Below are 15,025 nucleotides of genomic sequence, written 5' to 3'. Positions count from 1 at the left end.
ACATCATTTGACTATCACGTGTTTGCATCTTGAGTGCTGGTCTGGTTAGCTTCTCTCAGAAGAGACAGTAGAGCTCAAACAAGTACAGCTGGTCTGATTAGCTTCCCTTAAAAGAGATTGAGTGGAACATGAAACAGCACAGCTTCTAATGGAAGATGCATTAAACTTGACTTGATACATGATTACAGCTCAGAAAAACAACAGATACAGAGAAAGGCATGAATGGTATTAAGGAGGTGAATAGAATGTGATTTACAGCTTCCTATAAACTCAAGAATGGGGACACCTCACAAAACTATCAAGTGACCAGCGGGCAGAATGAAACACTAATGTTCTGCATGGGAAGAAGAAACCCTGTGGAACTTACTGCCATCGATGGGTATGGAGTACAAAAGCTCAACTGAGCTCAAAAACTCAGCTGGTTACACCAATTCATAAAAAACAGGTTTACGAATGACCCTCAAATGTTTTACAGCTACTGCTGTTTCAGAAAAGACACTAACCTGGGTGAGTGGCAGAAAGTGGGAGTGCCTACCCTACATTTATACTGTTCTAAACTTCTCTCAAGTACACCATTAGCAGGAGCAGGTATCAGAGGGTCCTGAGCCAGCTGGACCTGTAATTTGCCAGACTGAGCTACATTGTTATTTCCGACTTCTATTTTTTTTTTTCTATATATCTCACCGGCATAGATGACTACAAATGTCTGGGTACCATCCACATGCTCTAGTTCCCAAATGGCTTCCAGAACAATTTTCATAGAGTCACAGAATGGTTTGGTTTGGAAGGGACCTTTAAAGCTCATCTAGTCCAACCCCCCTGCCATGAGCAGGGACATCTTCCACTAGACCAGGTTGCTCAGAGCCCCGTCCAACCTGACCTTGAATGATTCCAGGGATGGGGCATCGACCACCTCTCTGGGCAACCTGGGCCAGTGTCTCACCACCCTCATCATACAAAATTTCTTCCTTACATCTAGGCTGAATCTACACTCAATTTTCACCAGTTTCAAGCCATCAGGTCTGACATGCAACATAAATATAACCAGCTCCATCAGCAGTAGCATCTTTATTTACAGCTCACCTAAAACCTGCACTTTTCTGCAACAAAACTTAGGGTCTCCTCCTTCTTTTAGGAGTTTTAAGAATGCCTTTAATTCACAACCTATTCCCGCCAGGAGACCTTACTTTATGTAAAATCTCTTGCCTTTGTAGCATTGAGAAAGCTCTTCCTAACTGAATTACCAACAGGAAAACGACCACGTCAGCCATCTCCACTGCTGGCACCAGGAAGGATCGCAGTGCTCCCACAAGCAGCCAGTCCATCTCCAAATAATCCTAAGGCAGTGAATCCCCAATGTAATTACATGCTGTGTGAAAGGGCAGTTCCTCTTGTTTGCTTTAAACTGCCTGCTTGATAACTTTGTTGGATGCTTCCAATTTCTCACCTTAGGAAAACCTGTGAGTAATCACAGCCTATTCACTTTCACTACTCCAATGACAAAATGTATGATGTGTCATTTCCATATTGTTACTTCCTGGAACAGCCACAAGCAGCTCCCAGAAGTATAGATAGCCACCAGAAAGACAAAAAGAAGTTCCATCTTCCTCCCATCAATTATGTACATTAAATTAGAGCTCAACTTTGGAGAAACACTTACCAGTTAGACCTGGGTTTGGGGAGTAACCTGACCAACATACCATGACTAGACTGCAGACTCAACAGCAGAAGAACTGAGCTTCTCAGTGGTATGTAACCTGCTCTGAATCTCATCAGCAGGACCATCCCAGTGACACTACAGTTCCCTCTCAAATGACTCCAGGTGTCAAATATCAAGAACAATCTCACTAGCAAACATCAGAACACATAATATAGCATTATAAAGCATGTTGTCATTGCTGAGCTTAAAAAGGAAAGGAAGATGTGCATACCTTCAGTAGAAGTTATTTCAAACGTGAAATCTTCTCCACGGACAGAGAAACATTTGGGTTACAGTTCCTGGAGTATACCCAGCTTCAGAAAATTATTTTCATCCAGTGTGAATTCTTTCTCAAGCTTCCTATCCTGGAAAATATTTTAAAAAGTTACTACTAACCAAAGGTAACTGAGGGCCAGAATTTTTTTTTTTTTCCCCCTAAACAAACTTCCACATAACCTTTCAGCCCAAAGAAAAATTTGAGCAAGACTATAGGTGACTAACACTCTTTGCAAAGCCATCACTACCACCATGTCAGACATACTCCTTTCAGTTACCGCCCCTTCTGTAGCACAGGGCAAACATGAACCTTCATACCAAGCTGTGACAAGGCAGGGGTTAAAAGCCCCTTCCCTTCATAGCCCTTGGACTCAGCTGTGAGACTTGTACCTCATTCAAGAACATGTTTGTTTTCTTGACATCACTTCAAAAGAAAGTTATAGGTTGTCAAGGAAACCTAATGGTCATTTTCACTTGTTCCAAGAATAACTGCAGCAACAATACACGTATTTCACATTTGGTCTGGGGCCCCCATCACCTTAAGGAGGCAGTGAGGCATCCAGAAGAGAGTTCACAGTGGTTTCAGAAGGGGATTCACAGAAGGGAAGCCAGCAAGAGAACCAAGCTTGGCTTAGCCTGCCAAGCTCCCCCCCCCAGTTGACAGAACTGGGTTTTAACCAAGCCTCTCTCTGAATCCAGGTATTCCTTTTGTGCTGTAGGGTTATGACCAAACAGAAAATACCAGCAGTCAGTCCCTACATCAAATAATAATGTTCCCACACTATCCCAATAAAAAGAGTACACTCCCATTATTAGGGCAAATACTCTACATATCCAAACAGCCTTGCAAACCAAAATGTCAGAAGCCAGAGAAGGCATGACAGTGTTAACACAGCACTAGCAGAAAGAACAATGTATTTTCTCATCTTCTTATCAGTAATTACTTAATTGGAGGTACAATATTCACCCAAAACTGAAGTAATCAATTCGAAGGGACAGTTCACAATTTTACTGTGCCTATTTAAGGTATTTTACTGTGCCTATATGATGCCTTCTTTTTTCCCAGCATTTGTCCTACAAAGTCTTCTAAACATTATAAATAAGCTGAACATAAAACAGTGCAGCATAGATTTAAAATCATAACCTGAGGCCCAACAATTAAAGTGCTGCTCTGAAAACAGACTGAATTGTTTTGCAATGAAATCACCATACACCTCAGATGTATTCAGAATACAGCAAGCATACTCTGACAGAGCTTGAGAAAAAAGCTACGCTTTTTGATTCTACGTATCCCCCATAAAAGTCAAACTCTATTTTGGAAATTAATTTTTAGTTGTGCGTATCTGATGTATTTTTACTTAAAAGCAAAGTGTGAGAAGAAAAGCTCTGAATAATGACTTTAAGTTTGGTAGAATGTAGTTATTATTTAGAAGCTACTTTATTATGGAAATTCAAAACATCTGCACCATTCTGACACTTTTGTTTGTTGTGCTTGTGGTCAAGATAAACCATGCTTCACTCCAAGGCTCCACAATGTATGTAGTATTACTTCAGCCCCAATTCTGTTAAGCTTGTGCTTAAATCCCAGCACAACGAGCAGTCCTGTTGGACTTACTGATCCCAAAAGCCAGGCACACGTTTACAAGTTTACATAATCTATGTGAAGGTGGTCAGCAGAACAGCAAACCGACTCCACGTACAGAGTACCCCACACTCCCTCAATGCCTTCTTTAACACTGAGTCCATATAGTGAGACACGTGAAGAACAGGAGCAAGTACCCATCTCGCTCTTGCTGAAAGTGCATTTCACAGCAGTAACTGCATCTTAAGGACACAATCAAGTTGCACCTTACTGAAATGGCCTTCCTGGATTATGGAACTACGGAAGCAAGCCTAAGTGACATTGTCTTTCTGACTTGAAAAAGAGTATGAATTTAATCTCTAACATTTCAAGTGACTGACATCAGCCTCAAAGATCTGTCACTGTCATGGTTTAACCCCCAGCCAGCAACTAAGCACCACACGGCTGCTTGCTCACTCCCCCCAACCCAATGATAACAACAACAATATAATGACAATACTAATAAAAGAACTGGAATATACAAAACAAGTGATGCACAATGCAATTGCTCACCACTCGCTGACCGATGCCCAGTTAGTTCCCAAGCAGTGATCGCCCCCAGACCAACTCCCCCCAGTTTATATACTGGGCATGATGTCACACGGTATGGAAAACCCCTTTGGCCACTTTGGGTCAGCTGTCCTGGCTGTGTCCCCTCCCAACTTCTTGTGCCCCTCCAGCCTTCTTGCTGGCTGGGCAGGAGAAGCTGAAAAATCTTTGACTTAGTCTAAACACTACTTACCAACAACTGAAAACACCAGTGTGTTATCAACATTCTTATACTGAATCCAAAACATAACACTATACCAGCTACTAGAAAGAAAATTAACTCTATCCCAGCCAAAACCAGGACAGACTTCTTCAGTGTTTATACTATATTCATCTCAATTTTTCTTCAATTTCTGCAATTATTTTTTAATTTTAATAGTTACTGAATAAATTTCCAGGTAAGAGTGGTAGGACAACAGGATCTGCTGCATTTCAACACAGTTGAAAAAGATTTGGGTAATGTGGTTAATTACTTTCTTACATTCTGAACACATACTGCTGAGATTTCAGCCTTATTCTCTTCTGAGACATGCTTTATTTTATCTGACAACTGATTTGAAACAAAGCACAATAAAGTAGTTTAAGAGTTTATATTTTCTACCTTCTCTCCTAGTGATTTTAAATTTTTTGCTAAACTCGCTGCATGTTAACCAGCTGCATATACAGACCTGTTAAAACATATAGCATAATATACCTGTATAGAAGTTCAGTTTTAAAGTCAAATCATGGACAGGTTCTATGTCGTTAAAAACAAAGTATCTCGTTTTTAACAGGAGAAATCATCCACCTCAAAATAACAACTAGTATCTCCTGTGATTTCCTGAAATAGGGTAGAGAGAATAAACCCAGCAGATCAAACACACTCCCCGTACTAGAAATTTTAGAGGAAATGTAATCTAACTTAGGCTATGAATTTTAAAATATACTCCAAACAGACTACGCCATGATTCCCTACAGTGCAGACACAGTAGTAGCAAGGCGAATGGACAGCTATTAGCAAATTCTTTTTAAAAGGCTTCTGTATGGAGACAGAAGCATTCCTAGGTTCCACAGTGAAATAATTAAGGACATATAGCTTCAGAAAAGCAGAACCACCACAAGTCTTACTGGTGTCACAGGAACTCCCATCTTTGGGAAAACCACATCACTTTACAGAACACCTAAATATGGGTTAGTGCCACTGTAATCCAACAGTACGATACAGCTTTTCCATTTGGGGAGATACAACTTTGAATTAGGTTAAATTTGAGCTGACTACCTTCCTTATTCCAACAGCACATTTTTGATTCTTTGGAAACCAAATGTTTGTAGATGCTGCTGTGGTAGACCTGCATGTATTCTTCAGGCCTGCAGCACACACATCCCAAATGGCTTTCACTGCGAACTTCTCACTGGTAAGGCAACGTGCCTAAAAACAATCAATAGCAAACTGATTATTGTAAACGACAATCTAATCAAAAGAATTCACTGCCATGCCATAAAAGCTAAGCATTTTGTAAAATTCTACAGATCTCTGGTTTAAATGGGTAACGGAGCTTTGGACAGCTCAAAGATGCAGATGGAAACACTGCAAAAGAACAAACACAAATCCTCATGATGTAAAGAACAAGCCAGCTGCTCAGTGGCTGTTGTTGTGTAGCTGCTTATGGGGAGAGGGGTTCATGGTGGGATTTGGGGATGGGAGAAGTTGTCTTGTTCTTTTAAGTTAGCTTTGCATTCCACAAAGAAAAGTTTTTCACATGTGCTACACGTCACTACCCAAGACAGGACATAAACAGATCCTGCCTGACAAATCCTAGTAAGCCCTGTGCTCCTCTGCATCCTCATCTGCAGGCACTGCACAAGCTCGCTTTCACATTCTGGCACAGGACAGCCACGGCTCTGCTCCAAAGAGCCTCCAAGGGCCGAGCCCCACTGACTAACACTTACCTGCACATTACCACCTCCCTGAACTCAGCATTTCATGCCACCATGTGGTGTCATTACTTTTGTCATCACTACCTGCCTTGTAATCACACATCTCTGAAAAAATGGAATACTCTTAGTTATGCAAGCAACTGCTAAAGTTGTTATACAAAGAATGAGAGGCTGATAAATCTACTGTTCAGCATTACTTAATGATTTCCAGCTTCAAAGTAGTCGCACGCCAGCCAAACTTTTCAAACAGTCATTAGAACCAACAAGGCAGAAAAAAAATTGAACCACTTTCACTTTATGAAAGAACATTGGCAAAACGCCCAAGTAACTTGCCCGAAGTTTAGTGTGAGCAAAATCTAAAGGAATTCAAGAGACTGCTGATTTACAGCTCCTTTCATTAGACAGCATTTGTTTCCAAATATCCATAATAACTAAAAATAGCTATGTCTTTCATATAGAGACATGCTTCCAAACTATCGTGGTTTAACCCCAGCCAGCAACTAAGCACCACACAGCCACTCTCACTCACTCCCCCCCACCCAGTGGGATGAGAGAGAGAATTGGGGAAAAAAGAAGTAAAACTCGTGGCTTGAGATAAGGACAGTTTAACAGAACAGAAAGGAAGAAACTAATAATGATGATAATAACAACAATATAATGACAATACTAATAAAAGAACTGGAATATACAAAACAAGTGATGCACAATGCAATTGCTCACCACTCGCTGACCGATGCCCAGTTAGTTCCCAAGCAGTGATCCCCCCCAGGCCAACTCCCCCCAGTTTATATACTGGGCATGATGTCACACGGTATGGAAAACCCCTTTGGCCACTTTGGGTCAGCTGTCCTGGCTGTGTCCCCTCCCAACCTCTTGTGCCCCTCCAGCCTTCTTGCTGGCTGGGCAGGAGAAGCTGAAAAATCTTTGACTTAGTCTAAACACTACTTACCAACAACTGAAAACATCAGCGTGTTATCAACATTCTTCTCATATTGAATCCAAAACATAACACTATACCAGCTACCAGAAAGAAAATTAACTCTATCCCAGCCAAAACCAAGACACAAACATATTAACAAATTAAAATACCAATCAAGAGTGAAAGTCCAGTTTGTATATAGTTTAGTTCTAAGTCACTGTGAAACTAAAGTATGTTGCAGCTTTTCTGTACATTTTTCTTCAAACACCCTGCGAGTAGAGCCTATCTTCCCTACCACTGCTTCTCCCTGCAGTCCTTAAGACAGAGGGGTTTTGAGAGATATTCCACAGCCTTTTTATGGGATCTGCTCAGATAACTAAGAAAAGCTCATTAACAAGCAGTCTAAAATCCACTATATAAACCTCTACAAGGCCTTTGAAAGAGCATTTACACTTCAGCAAGTTATTAAAAAAACCCATTAAAAATATCCCAGCTTCTTAACTACCTCCTGAGCCCTCTTCAGGAAATTTCCACCTGAAAAAAAGACTTGCTGAAGGATCTGCACAACCTATTATATGTACCCTTCTATTATTTTGGGTAGCATGTGCCAAGATAACATATATAATAACGGAAAACCAGAGACAGTATAGGCACTATACAGGAAGGACTGGCACTATACACCCACAGCTCAGCCCCTCTGCTAGGAACTGACCTGGGTCCAGCAGAGTTGGGCAGCTCTAGCTCAGCATCCCCCCAGCTGTGCCCATCTCCCCGGGCTCCCAAGGGCCACACAAACACACAGAAATAGTTCAGGGCTGAGGCAGCAGGCTCCCTGACATCTCTGCTGGAGAAGGGCGACTCAGACCCAACCCTATGAGCCTGCAGAAGTCAGCCTGAATCCAACTAAGACAGCAGCATGCCTGCAGCATGGGCACCAAGAGAGCTTGGATGCTTCTTGCAGTGCTCCTCTGCTTAAAAAAAGAGAGACATTAAAAACAGAGCACATGTAAGGAAGCTGTTGGTAAGTGGAGAACTCTCCTTGGGCTCCTCCTGCTTTGGTACCTGCTTCTAGGGGGGAAACAGGGAGAAGCGATCGAACTGGACCAAGGCACCTGGAGGCTGGAACTCCACTTCCCTGCAGTGAATCCATACACACAATTTCTGTGAACTAACTACTAGTAACAGAGGATTGTTTATCCAGAAGAGGCATTTGGAGAAGAAAACATTGCGGAGAATTAGAATTCCTACATAAAAATAATCAAAAGGTTATTTAACTCTTAAAAAGGCAATGTGAAAGCAAAAGAGCATCTCTGGCTAGCTATTCTAATGGCTTGGGCACAGCAAGAGATATAAGCATATGAAAAAAGGACATGCACGTTTTGATAATACTATATAAAAAGCAGCTACTTTAAAAGAAATCTAAAGTCTTCCCACTGCCTTAGCTACTTTCGTATGGTTGATCAGAAATATCAAGCAAGATTAACTAAATTTAACCTTTTACATAAGCTATAACATCCCTCAAGACTTTACTAATAAAGTTAGAATTTTTGTCATGCAAACTAAGAAAAAAAAAAAGCATTTCTACAGGGTATCTCCATTGCAATTAAAGAGCTAAACAAAGGAACAGGTAGCTTACATAAAAACACTAACAGCCACAAACAATTCTCTAGTCAGTTTTATCTTCACTTGCATATATTTTGGAATTCATTCAGCCACTTCCCACCTACTTTAAGAGCAGTCACGAAAACAATTATATTCCAAAGGAAAGACAAGCCCAGCATAAAGCAGTCATGCTTTCCATGTTTTCTTCTCCAGTGCAACAAGTGAGAAATGCAAGTACTATTTAAGACAGTCTGGAGGCTTGCCCATTGATGGGATTTTATACTATCAACACTTGTATCAAGTTTCTGAAGCTGGACTTTGAGATCATCAACTCTTTCCTAACCCTACTTCTCTCAAGATAACACCGCCAGGAATTCAGGGATAAAATGGTGTAATAGCTGTAAAATTGTCAAGGAGAATAATGGAAAAGCTTATTTATTATTTTGAAAAGATGACTGAAAAATCAGGATACTTTTTAGGTCTTCTAGAAAGCTGTCAAGAGTTCACCCTCCACAAAAGACAATAATTTGTCCATAGGTCTTCAGTACATTGCTGTCAACTCTACCATCTGCATTGCTCCACAGGCACTCAGGCATCAAGATTGTTTGACAAAGCTGTGGCCTTATACCTAGTATTGGTCTCTTATTTGTAAATTAATTCATAGGCACTAAGGAAAAGACTCCCTGACAGTATTCTGCTGGACATGGGCACCACACTAATCCTCAGCTAGAACTGCAAAATTAAGATAAACATCAAACAACCGAGATTACTACTCCAGATATTCTAGACTAATTTTAGTCCACAAAATCCTGCATCCTGCTACTAACCTACATGCAGCCCCAAGACCACTTAGACTATGTTTGGTCTTTTCCACTTCCTCATTTCTTAAAAAAAGAAAATAAATAAATAATAAAATAAAAATCCATCCACCAACTCTTCTGAGACTCAACTGTAATATGGGAAGTTAAATATTCCCATAGTCACTAGTTATGACAGTAAATAAATACAACAGCTTACACAAATGAACCACTGTACAGTTAATGGATACTTCTGGCATTTATTAGTATATACTGAACCTTATGCACGGTGCTTTTTTTTTTTTTTTTTTCAGAAACTATGCTGTAAACAAAGTTACAGGGAATCCTCCTCCAACTTCCATTGCCACTTCATGTCATTTTCAGAAGAAAATTTGGCTCCCTGCACATTTTCAGAGCACTTGAAATTTTATAGAAATTGCTGAAATTTAAAAAAAAAGCGCCAACACCCAAGAAACAAAATTTTATTTGCAGACAAAAACCAAACTGATCTGCCATCCTTTGTTTCAAAACATACATCATTTAAAAAGGTTCATGTCTCACTAAAGACTAAATGCTGTCCTTGCTGAATTCGCAGTAATTAATGGCAGTTTTGGAAAGAGATGAAACAAGGCCAGTTGCCTCTTCTTGTGTTTTCACAGGCTGCAAACTTACAGCAGAAATGCATATCTTCACATTTCTCTCAAACAGTAACAAAGACTACCTAGTGTCTCATGCAAAGATCTGGTTTGGTTTTAATACTTCCCACAGAGAGAAAAAGAGTAATTTTAGGTTTTATCAGCCTCCTAGGATAATTTTCAGTATCGACAATATTTCTGCAGCAACAGTACTGCCTAGAGTCCAATCTCAGCTATTTTACCATAGTCCTTCAGTCACATAAAGGGTATGAAATACCGTTTAAAGAGTCAGCAACTAGTTTAATCTTAGATTAACATTTTAGTATTATTGTATTCTCTGATAACAACGGAAGAATTCCTTTAAGTAATTACTGTGGGTATATACCCTCTCGTTTCAAGAGACTATAAATATAAAGTATTTGCCTTTTTCCACTCTCCCTGGAATTCATTTTCTATCCTAACTGTAAGAGCAGACAGCCTGCTCTTCTCTACCCGAATGCTGATTTCTGTTCCCAGCCTCTGCAATTCATTTTTCAGGCTTCACACACACACTCTTAACAGCAAATATCAGTTTAAAAGACATCCTTTATAAATTCAGGTTCAGAGCGACTGCAAATTTATTTTCCTCTCCATCTGGACATTTGCAAAATGATATGCAAATCATGAGATACATGAAATGATACTGGTAATTATAGAAGTAACCGAGACCAGTTACTATTTTAAACTTGTGGCCAAGCACCGTGAATGTCTTTCACAGAAGCTGACCCATCCACAAAAACAGCGTGTTATGGTGGCAGAGCTTGCATGAAATCTTTTCAGAACTGTTAAGTACAACGCAGGATGAATACGAAGCCATCGTGGTTTTTCTGAGTTAGACAATAAAGACCATAGAAGGTCCTGTCCACAAGGTCAGGCATAACCAGATAACTAAAAGCAAGCTGAAGATTATCTAGTGCAGTTATTTATGGCAATAAACTGCCAAACTGCCAAAAGACACCAGAGCTGCAGCAGAGAAAGAAATCAAGGACAGTGTTTTATTGTCAAATGTGCTGGCTGGAAAGAAGCTGGATTCTACAATAAATCACTTGCAGAGGTATGGAAGGCCCCCAAAAAACATCTTACTGTTTCTTACCTAGCATTAACAGCAGCAGTGTCACACTAACACCTAGTGATTCACAAGGCAGGGGACAGTGTAATTTCAACCAATTTTTCTTCTACTGCCAGTGTAGCATACTGCTCTTTCACACTCCCAAGCTGGTACTTTAAGTCAGCTATAATCCATTTTAAGAATCTGTCAAGCCACTCAGTAACTAAACAAGCTGAGGAAAGTTGCCAGTTTAATACATAACACCATGCTGTTACCTCACGAGAATTTTTATTTTCAGTATTTTTATCACCAAGATCTTCCCAAGAAATTTGATAATTTGGGTTATGAAGATTTTTTGACTGCACAACTTAAGTTGCCTAAAAAGGGCCCAACTTTCCAGAAGAGTTAAGTAAACACCCTCCAAAATTCAGAGCACACTATAAATGTCTCAAGTCACCCATGACGAAGTCTGCAGACACATCTGAACGTCTTCCTCCTGTGACTGCTGGAGAAGGGAGACAGAAAGCCATCATCCTGGATGCAGTTCATATCAAAAAAGGCACAAGACACTCTTGAAAATCATCCTTGTTTATCCAAGTTCTTGTTCTAGAAAACCGTACGTCTCTATACTATTCTATTCAAAATAGGAATTGATTTAAACTCAACCAAGAAATAATACAATGGATGAGTTGTAACTGCACTTCAGTAACATAATTGAAACCAATGTTTGTTCAACTAGTGCAAAGCTCCATGACAGGAACGCATTCAATACTGCTCCTGCAGAACAGCCTGCCTCCTTCCCCTCACACTCCACATTGCTACTTCTCAGAGAGACCAAAGAAAGTTCAGGTAAAATTACAACAAACCTCAATCCACAGTTAAGTATGGTCACTAGCATTGTGCCAGATATACACACAGCATGATAGGTGGTAAGGAAAAGCAAGCAGATTAAACTCATTCTACTCAGAATTTAATTTTTTAGATTTAATACACAAAATCCACAGTGAATTAAAAACTAACACTTGCTCAAATTCTGCAATGCTAAAAACCAAGCTTGCTAAACTTTTCAGGTATGCTGTGACAAAACCACCTATGCACAGGCCATGTGGAGGGGATGTGGGGACAGAATGAATGCTGTCAGCAACTACAAAATTCCTTGCTAGAAAAAAAAACATCACATAGAACCCAAGGCTAACAACATCTATTTCCAGAAGACACATAAACATATAAAAATACCACCTAAAACTTATCATGCTCCTGACTCAAGGCACAAAAAGGAATCTATTTCAATGAAAACACACAGTTATAAGAAAACATGGCACACTAGGCAGTCTAAAAGTAATTCTCACAAAACCTGGGAACATTGAAGCTTCTGTACATTTCACTATTTTCTTTCACCATGATTTCTCATGCTTCTCCCCCACTTCTGCCAGGAGAGGTCATGGTCTCCTCTCCTTGATCTTCACCTTTCCCATCATTTGCAAAAAAAATGCAGGGTTGTCGGTGATTTCCACCTATTTGTTCAACAGCACATGCAATGCCTTACATTTGTCCCAGAGAGAGGAAAAAGGCACATGAGAAATAATTTAGTCCTGTGTCAGTTATGTGCCCTGACTAAAACAAAGTGCTTTTGAATTACAGCCCTACAAGAGCTCAAGCCAATCTCCGAATTCACACTGCCACGTCTCTTCCCTTGGACGAGCACCACTGCTCGCCTAAGCCTTTGGTGTGCCAGCCTCGGGTGCCAAGTGGGTAGGTGACAAACCCAGCGAGGCAGTAAACAGCACAGGCTGGGGGTTGTTTTGACCAATTTAGTGTCCAGGACCTCACCAAGTGTTCACACAAAAACCTATGCCAGAAAGGTACAAACTGCTATGAAACCACACTAAGTCTAATCAAATGCCTGGACACCAACCTATAGTCATGTCATTTTTTTATACTCAACCACAGACAATGCAATCCAAACACCATAACTCAGCATCAAATTCATATACAGCAACCAAACAGCTATGAAGACTGCTCAACTTAAGACTGGGGAAGTTAAAAGACTCATGGCTGGACTTAGAAAAAACACATGGCTTCTGCCTCCTTAAGCCAGATCTTACATCAGTTCAGTCCGTTCACACCACAGCTACACCCAGGAACTCAGAACGTATTGTCAGTTTTCAATATTCTTCAGTCTTCCCCAGAAGTGCATGTACAGGGTCCAGCACATACTAATTTAGTGATCAAATCTGCAACTGAAAGGAAAAAAGCCTCACTGGACACACTATAAACTGGCGAGCACTGTGTGGAAAGGTGCTTCTAGTTACTACTCGAATGAACTGCTGTGAACAGCATTCCTTCAAAAGAAAGTCAAAAACTCCTCAGAGTAAAAAAACACGCCACGCTTTACACCTCTAGAATATCATCCTTGTTCTTGCTTGGTTTTATTTCTAAGAATCAAACAGGAAGATGCAAGAATGTCTTATATAAGCATTTTAGGATGCCATCTGAACTGATGATCCCATGCAAGATATATGCATACTACCGAAACTACAGAAAACCCATAAAGAATATGCACAGAAATCATGTTGCAAACAGGAAAAAAACAAACCAAACCAAACCCAAAAAACAAACAAACAAAAAGAGAAACACACTCTTGCCAGAAGTCTTACTTTTAAGGTATGTCAGCTGTGCATGTGGCAAGAGCAATGGTCTTTCTGAAATTAGTGAAACTGCAAGCAAGGCTCCTGATGTGCACTACCACTTAACATCAACATAATGATGTTTTTAAAAAGGAGCTTCCCAATTATACTGATGACTATTTGCATGCCATTTTCTCTGAAATTCAAGTTGCATAACAAGGGCTCTGAGAACATTTCTTTTTGTACTACCAGAGAAGCAACTTTGCAGAGTAAATGGAAAAAGTGTCTGGTTCCAAATCCTCCAAGAAGTCTTTGGCAGCCAGCTGCTGACAAGTAGCACACTCCTAGGCCCCAGGTCCATGGGAAGCTGGGAGGAAGGGGGGGGGGGGGGGGAAGGGAGCACTGCTAAGTTGTTTGGTACCTATTAAGAGTTACTGGCTAACCAGCCAGAAGAAATGTGTCTGGCAAGCTCCGACAGTAACATGTTTTGCACCAACAAAAAGGCTACAGATCTCCTGGGCAGTCTTCCACATAAGCCTACCTTGCCAGAAGGAATCAGCAGTAAGTAAATTTACCAACTAAAAAGTTGCTTGGTCTCATTTTTGCTTCATCCCATTCCTTTATTATCATTTATTTTTAAAAGCCTTTTTCAATTTAAAAAGATCACTCCATAAACATCACCCACACACCACCTAACAGCTCTGAAGAAGAAAAGTTGTCCAGTGACCAGAAAGTCTCCCTTCCTAAAAAGAAAGTCTTCATATTACCCAGATGGGTATTTCAGGTTAAGGGGGAGAGGATGGGGAGGGGACAGGGATAGTGCGGGAGTTTCCATTTTGTTTGCAACTGAAACTGAGCCAGTACCACGGCTGGCAAGTGGAAAGTAAAGTTTCACTATATTTCTCCAGGGTTTCCTGAATGCACCAAGTTTGTACAGAAATTTGACATTCTTCCTTGAGCATTCACAGCCTTCTTTAAGGCTCTTTTCCACTTGCTTCCAGCAGTATTTTAAACCATATTCTCCTGCTGGAAGCAAGTTCTATTTAGAAATTTTTCTAACATCTCTGAGAATAATTGCAAAGCACACAGCCACAGAGCACACTTCCACACCAGCAGCCCCTGGAGAGGCAGAGCTACCCCACCACCACACTCTGCACAGCCTTAGGAAGGCTGAGGAAGGTGCCGAGCTGGGACCTTGACCAACACCGCAAAACATCCTCCACCACCTCACACCACAGGGCTGATGCAGAGAGGCCAAACACCACTACTGCTATTTGTAGAAGCACAAGTGTCCAC

At 40.6% G+C, this 15,025-nt stretch overlaps 1 protein-coding gene across 4 annotated transcripts in view; it reads right to left on the bottom strand.

Moving 5' to 3' along the window:
• PPP6R2 (protein phosphatase 6 regulatory subunit 2) overlaps nt 1-15,025 on the bottom strand; it is a 109,683-nt gene that overhangs the window by 76,163 nt on the left and 18,495 nt on the right. For all 4 annotated transcript variants that reach the window (XM_052790366.1, XM_052790368.1, XM_052790365.1 and 1 more), the window contains exon 2: nt 1,932-2,064. The gene's annotated coding sequence lies outside the window, so the exon portion shown is untranslated. The remainder of the gene's footprint in view (nt 1-1,931; nt 2,065-15,025) is intronic.

The sequence above is a fragment of the Harpia harpyja genome, chromosome 6 (genome assembly GCF_026419915.1).
Source record: "Harpia harpyja isolate bHarHar1 chromosome 6, bHarHar1 primary haplotype, whole genome shotgun sequence".
Taxonomy (NCBI): Eukaryota; Metazoa; Chordata; class Aves; order Accipitriformes; family Accipitridae; genus Harpia; species Harpia harpyja.
This window is presented reverse-complemented; position numbering and strand designations above follow the sequence as displayed.